Source organism: Leiobunum rupestre, chromosome 7, assembly GCF_980474605.1.
Source record: "Leiobunum rupestre chromosome 7, qqLeiRupe1.1.hap1, whole genome shotgun sequence".
In the NCBI taxonomy this organism is placed as follows: Eukaryota; Metazoa; Arthropoda; class Arachnida; order Opiliones; family Sclerosomatidae; genus Leiobunum; species Leiobunum rupestre.
Window position 1 is genome coordinate 51,246,087 of NC_143390.1, and position 7,029 is coordinate 51,253,115.

General features: G+C 37.1%; 1 non-coding gene across 1 annotated transcript; it reads right to left on the reverse strand.

Moving 5' to 3' along the window:
• Positions 1-6,669: 6,669 nt before the first annotated feature.
• TRNAD-AUC (transfer RNA aspartic acid (anticodon AUC)) lies at positions 6,670-6,741 on the reverse strand. Its single transcript has one exon. It is a non-coding gene; the product is annotated as a tRNA-Asp (tRNA).
• Between the last annotated feature and the right edge of the window lie 288 nt (positions 6,742-7,029).

The following is a 7,029-nucleotide window of genomic DNA, read 5'->3' on the forward strand; positions in this document are numbered from 1 at the left end:
TTTTTAAAGCATGCGGTTTTATATTTTACAAAATTTATATTTTTATATTTCATACAGGATCTAATTGTGAATACACCGAAAATAGTATTCCAAAATGAAAACATTAGAGAAATATTCAATTCTCCCTTGGAAGTTAAAATTAACGGGGTTTCATTTGACGTCAACTCTATAAGAATAACAGTCGCATACTTGTTTTCTGGATACCATACGTTTCAACTTGAGTATCCGACTTCCTTGAGAAAAACAATGGATGAAGAATTTCCAGAAAGTGTTTTTTAAAATTGTAACAACGGATGTTTCGTCGCCGGTAGTAGGCATTGTTAATAGACTTACAGAATAACTATAAGTTTATGGATCATGCTTTAGAATACACTTTAATTTTGTTTAAAGAATAAAGTTTAAGTTTCAATAAAAACGTATTTTCTAAACTATGAACTTATTAATGCTGTAAGCTTACTTGTTCCCTTTCTAGCACATAAACAATTAAACATTTTGGTCGCCTCAAATTCACCATATAATAAAAATGATTCACGCACGCCAGTACGCGTTAATGTGAAGCTCAATTGTCGTTATATTGAACGAAATATCGCTTAAATTTGAACAGCAATTCAGGTACATTTGATCGCCAAAAGACTTAAATTTGAATGCCGGAACGCTTAAATTTGAGCGCCAAAAGACTTATGCCTACATTTGAATGATAAATCCCGCACATTTGAAAGCCATTTCAGGAAAATATGATCGACCCAAGACTTAAATTTGAACGCCAAAAGACTTATATTTGAACGCCAAAAGACTTATATTTGAACGCCGGAACGCTTAAATTTGAACGCCTAAAGACTTACATTTGAGTGATAAATCACGCACATTTAAACGCCATTTCAGGTAAATATGATCGACCCAAAACTTAAATATGAACTCTAAAACCTACATTTGAACGCCGGAACACTTAAATTTGAACGTCGAAAGACTTAAATTTGAATATTAAATCACGCACATTTGAACGCCATTTCAGGTAAATATGATCGCCAAAAGAGTTAAATTTGAACGCCGGATCTCTTAAATTGGAACTTCAGCAATCAAAGATTAACTGTGCGACTATTGGCTTTGAATGCTTTACCCATTCAAGATTGAATCTTTGCTTTCAATATTGAATGTTAACCTAGCAGTCAAAATTGAACGCCCCCGTGAGCACTTACATTTGAATGGTAAAGCATTCCACCACAGTGGCAAGGCATTGAATGCTGATGCATTCAATTTCTAGTGTTGTGTTTTTAGAGTGTAGATAATTTTGAATGAAAGTGACAGCCGGTGGGCGGCGATACTTCTGACTAAAGTTTAAACTACGCACGAAGACTATAGTAAAGCCCAGTTTTAAGTAGGCAGTTCTAGTTTTTAGAACTACATAAATACGGCAGATTTACAAACTAAAGAGGCCAAGAGATTTGTTATTAAAATAGCGATAAATTTCGAAAATATAAAAGATGGCAGCTATAGCTGTAAAGTTAATTGGGCGAAAAAACAGAAAAACAGACTATTATAAACTTGGTCTATAGACATCGGTGCTCCGTGTTAGTATTGATTCTTGCAAGCCCAATTTTGAGCTAGAGTTTTTTAATGGAGACCTAAGAACAAGTTGAATATTTGACAAGAAATAAAACAAGTGCCCCAAAGTGGCTACATCCGCCAGATAAACTATAAAATAGAAAATATTTTAGTGTGGTACGTTTACAAAACTTTTTCAAGTACAATTAATATTCCCAACAACACATCCACACGCTCCTCCGTAAATGTTACCACTCTATAGCTTTCAAGACGCGTTGATGGGTAGCACCTTGTTTTTACGTATAAAAATTGATTCTCAAAATTAAATATGTATAGAATGTTAGATTTTAAAAGACACTTAGAAATAACACTCTAATTCATCCGTACGAAGCAGTATTCTATATCTCCGTTGATATCATTCGCTAATTTTAACTTCTTCCCGTTAAATTTCTCTAAGCGCGTTCTATGGTTATCCCCATCCATTTTTTCGTCGAAACGAAACTCCAACTGCGAGAAATATATTAATTTTTTTTTACTTTTTATTCATTTTATTTTGTAAAAACATCTATTGACATTTACCATAGACAATAACCAGAATGACCAGAAGGCGCAGCTTCTGTAGTGCATTTCTCTTCGCCGCGCTTTTGCAGGGGGCCGCACACCAAACTTCTGCTGCTGACTTCCGCTTATCGATGATTGGCTAATATTTTATTTTTGTTAGGAAGTGAAACGGTCTGCTAATTAAAAATCGCGCTGAGTCCTAAGATAAAAGAGTATCACAGATTCACAGACAATACGCAATTTATTTGATTGGATTTTTTTTGGTGTGAACTTAGTAAGTAAATTTCTGGTTCCATTTTTCAATTGACTTAGAATATTATTAAAGAGTATAATGACTTTATTTTGTCTTAGAATATGGTTTATTCACCAAAGAGGTGAGTTTAGCAAAACCTAAATCTGTTCCAGGAGCCCCAGGAATATTTTTCATTAAATTCCCATCAAAAATAACTCAAACTGAAAAGTGTTTACGCTGGGTGAATGCTTGTGGTAAAAGATACTTTTCTGTAAGTGACGTGAAAAGATCAACATTTCGTTAGCTATGGAAAAATGGAGAAGATGTAACTTGGAAAGTTATAGCTCGGTTGTACTATCTTCAACTAAGGGCGCAAGGACAATTTAAACATTTGAATAAATTAATGGTGTTTTTGAAGAGTTTCTCAAAAATTAAAGTTAACCATGCAGCTCAGGTTTTGAGTGAAACGGTGACTAATGCTATTGAAACGCTTTCATCAACTACGAAAAGAACATACAAAGAAACAATATACTTCTTTAGAGTTTTAACAAGTTTTTTGATCTTTGTAATGTTAACAAGTTGACAAGCCAAAAATATAATATTGTCCCTAGTGGTATTAATTTCTCGAGATGAACCTTAAAGATATATCTCCGCAATTCAGAGTTATTTACTAAAAACGTAATCCTGGTTCTATCCTTTTCGGTATAAAATTTTAATAATTAAAATAATTGAGACGAAACAACCGATTTTAATTTATTCAGAATATTATAAATTAAGTAGTTACAACAGTGAGTTAGACGTACTAAAACAATGCACAATTCAATTTAACCCTTTTTACAGTACAAGTTTATCAGTTGAATATAATCCGAAACAAATTTTAATGAAAGAAATATCTACAGAGGGTATTAGTATTTTTCTCGCTTACGAAATACTTGCCGCATCTTTAGCGCTCATTTTATTTCAACACTCGCCCTTGATGAAGATACCATAGAATAGCTATATTCGACATCTGGTAGTGGATGACTCATAGGCTTCCAGTTGACGTTGTGACACATACCGCATGAAAAAGACCAATTCCGTCCAATTTTCAATATCATATAATGACTCGCACACCCAGGAAATCAATGACTGCATTATTAATCATAGATATCCAAATATCCACACAAATGTATTAACAAGAAGCAAAAACCTTACCATCAACAAAGCACAGAGAGCCACTTGCCTAAACGACAGTCGTATATCAATAAACTTGAAATAAACGCCTTTGCATTAATACAACTATAGGTCGATAAGAAAACCCGTAAATAAATACCAAAAAACTAACCCACAGGTTCTACCCTTTAACCCTCTTATCTCTGCTGACTGCGCTAAAATACGTAAAAAATGTAGACTTTAAAAACCATTAATATACTCTTACGCTAAGCTGAGTTTATAATTTTCAGAGAGGCGTGATATATATCGGTGGTTCTGTGGTAGAACATTCGCCTTTCATGTAGGAGGGCTCGGGTTCGAAACCTGGGCGGCGCATTCTTTTTAATCAACAGAGAAGAAGCGACATTAGAATATCTTCGATGCAGTAATTTAAATGGAATCCGCAATTTCGTTCAATTTTAATAAAAACCGAAATTTGATACTCTGTTAATTTGTAATAAACGCTTCTGATAAAGCTGAAGGTCTATTTTTCGATGAAACGTAATGAATGTCGGTGGTTGTTTCGTAGAACGTCCGCCTGTCATACAAGAGGTATCGGGTTCAAATCCCGCTCGATATGATCGCATATTGATTCTAAGACGAATACCGCAAACAATTGGTGGAAACCCTGCCATTTGTACGTTGATATGTTTATCGTAAACCTCAGCACTCGCCCCGTCGCAAAAGTCAATAAGAAGAAGTTGGAAAGAATACGGTGAGCGTTAACGAAACAAACCACCAAACCAAACCGCACCAACCGCAAATTTCTCCATTAACGCTCACCGTCAGACGGTGGTTTTGCCAACCTTTAAACGGCAAAAACGGTTTTTCGACTTTGCTCCGGTAACGCGTTTTGGACTTTGCCCCGGTAACGCGTTCGCCACCCACAGACAGACACATAAACACACACAGACAGACACGATGATTGTATAACCCCTCCTAGGGGACATAGAGTGGAAGGAATATAGCAACGCAAGAAAACCAAACTTCCATATACAAATGTAGATGGTGAACGGCTAAAAGTAAGGATTATCCATTATTCAGTTTTATAACAGAATTAGTCATGCTCACAATTCAAATATTTTTCATTATTTTAGTGGCTGGAATACGACTTTGTTAAGTACCTCAATGACTAGGAAACCCAAGTTTCAAATAGGCCTGGCAATTATTCAAAAACCCAAAGGGACCTGAGATAACAGGTAATTGTAGGTTACAGAAACGCAACTGAAACAGTACTAATAACTTTTTTAGCCCTTTCCACTGTTTCAATCCAAAGCAAATGCGTTTTGTTATTTGTTCTAAAAGTGTCTCATTTAAAACGTGTAAAATTCTTCACTAGAAAAATAGATCAATGCAGTCGTAATAATATTATTGGTTTTTAAAATAGAAAAGTTCCCATCATCTAATATTCTGTAGTATTATCTGAATACGGTTATTTTATGACTATAGGGACTTGCCAGCATGAAGTCACGCTGTATCTTTTGCTATGGCCGCCATGCTGGTATGCTTTTTTTCATGCATTCGCAGTTTTTGTAATTAGGGGAAAGGTGTTTTCCATTGGGTATAGTATGTGTGTACGTGCAATTTGTGAGTTTTTGTTGTGTGGTGACGTATGTTAGAATGTTTGTAAGTATTATGGTGTATGTTGATGTGGTAGTGCGTGCTGTTTGTGTGTTATGGCGTATGTTGGGATTTTTGTATTTATACTCTCCTTCTGAGCTTCTAGTTTTTCACCTTTGGGATGGATCGAGCACTGAGGGTTACGGTAACCGTCTTAGCATCCAAATGGAGCCGGGAGTAGTGGCGTACTCCTGCAATCCCTTGCGTCTGGGAGGCAGAGTTTGTGGATGGCCGTGTGAGGACGATGACCAATCCCCCAACGGGTGGTCGGAATACTTCCCCCAATGGTGTCCCCACTCCACGTATCCCCCTGTTTGCGCGACCGTTACACATATCTCATCTTGATTAATGAGATGGACAAGCGTACTGAATTGACCCACTCGTTACAACCGCCATAAAAAAAGCATCCAAATGGCAGGTTTTCTACCAATGTTCACGGTATATACTCTTTTTCGCGGTATTTTACTGGGCGCGTCCATGTTTGGTTTTCGCCCTTTCAGCCCCATCCTCCGTTACGGATGCTCAAAGAGTGGATGCTAGAATCCCCGCTGAGGGCAGAGGCATGTAAGAAGGGTAAAATAACGGTGCGAAAAAGAGTGTACACGTCTAATTATCAATTTGAAAGTATTTAAACCACGGCCCTCGTATTTGACCGGTGATTGCTCTACCATAGAAGCACCAACGCTTATTACGCTTCAGTGAAAATTAGAAATTCAGCTTAAGAAGACCCCTATATTAATAGTTAATAAAGTTTTTCGTTTTGATTATTATTTAAATATAACGAGATTTCATGTTCTAATTAAATTATTGCGTAGAAAAAATTCAAATGATGTGACATGTCTATTGAATAAAAACAATCGAGATTTGAACCCGGGCCCTCCTGCTTGGCAGGCGATTAATCTATCATAGAACCACCAACACATATTTCATTAAATCGATATTTAGAAAAACAACATTGACGAAAGTCCGTTTTCCTTTACGCTTTTATAAACGTATTAACGTCAATTTATTCTATATAATTTTTACCTCTCCGAGGGGACAAAGTCCCCTAGGAGGGGTTATACAACCACCGTGTCTGTCTGTGGGTCTGTGGGTCTGTCTGTCAGGCCTGCGAACGCGTTCGAATTTTCGGTGCAAAGTGTAGTCACTGCGTACGCAGTTTCTCGAGATCTCTGCGTTCGCAGTTTCTCGAAGGGTTGGCAAAACCACCGTGTGACGGTGAGCGTTAACGGATGCATTTGCGGTTTGGTTTGGATGGTGTTTTTTCGCTCACCGTCGTGACGGTTTGTTGTTTTACGTTTTTGTAATGTTCATGCGTAGGTTGTGAGTGTTGAATTTGTTGTGTTTGTGTTCTGATGCTTGTGCATGTTGAGTCTGTTGTGTTTATATGGGCGTTTTCTCTCCAACTTCTTCTTAATGACTTTGGGACGGACCGAGTGCTGAGTGTAATGCTACCTCTCAACGTCCAATGGCAGGGTTTCCACCAGTTGTACACGGTATTCGTCTTAGTATCAATTTGCGATCGCATCGGGCGGGATTTGAACCCGAGACCTCCTGCTTGATAGGCGGACGTTCTACCACAGAACCACCGACACTTGTTACGCCTTATTGAAAATTAGACCTTCAGCTTTATCGGAAGCGTATTTAATAAAGTTCGAAATTTTGGTTTAATTGAAATAGAATTGAAATTGAAATTATTGCATCGAAGAAATTCTAATTTAGCGTTTCTCTATTGATTAAAAACAAATGCGCCACCCAGGTTTCGAACCCAGACCATTCGGCTTGGCAGTCGAGCGCTCTACCACAGAACCACCGATAGCTGCTAAGGTTTACTGAAATTAAGACACGCATCGTAAGCATAATAGGTAATAAAGTCTTTTTTT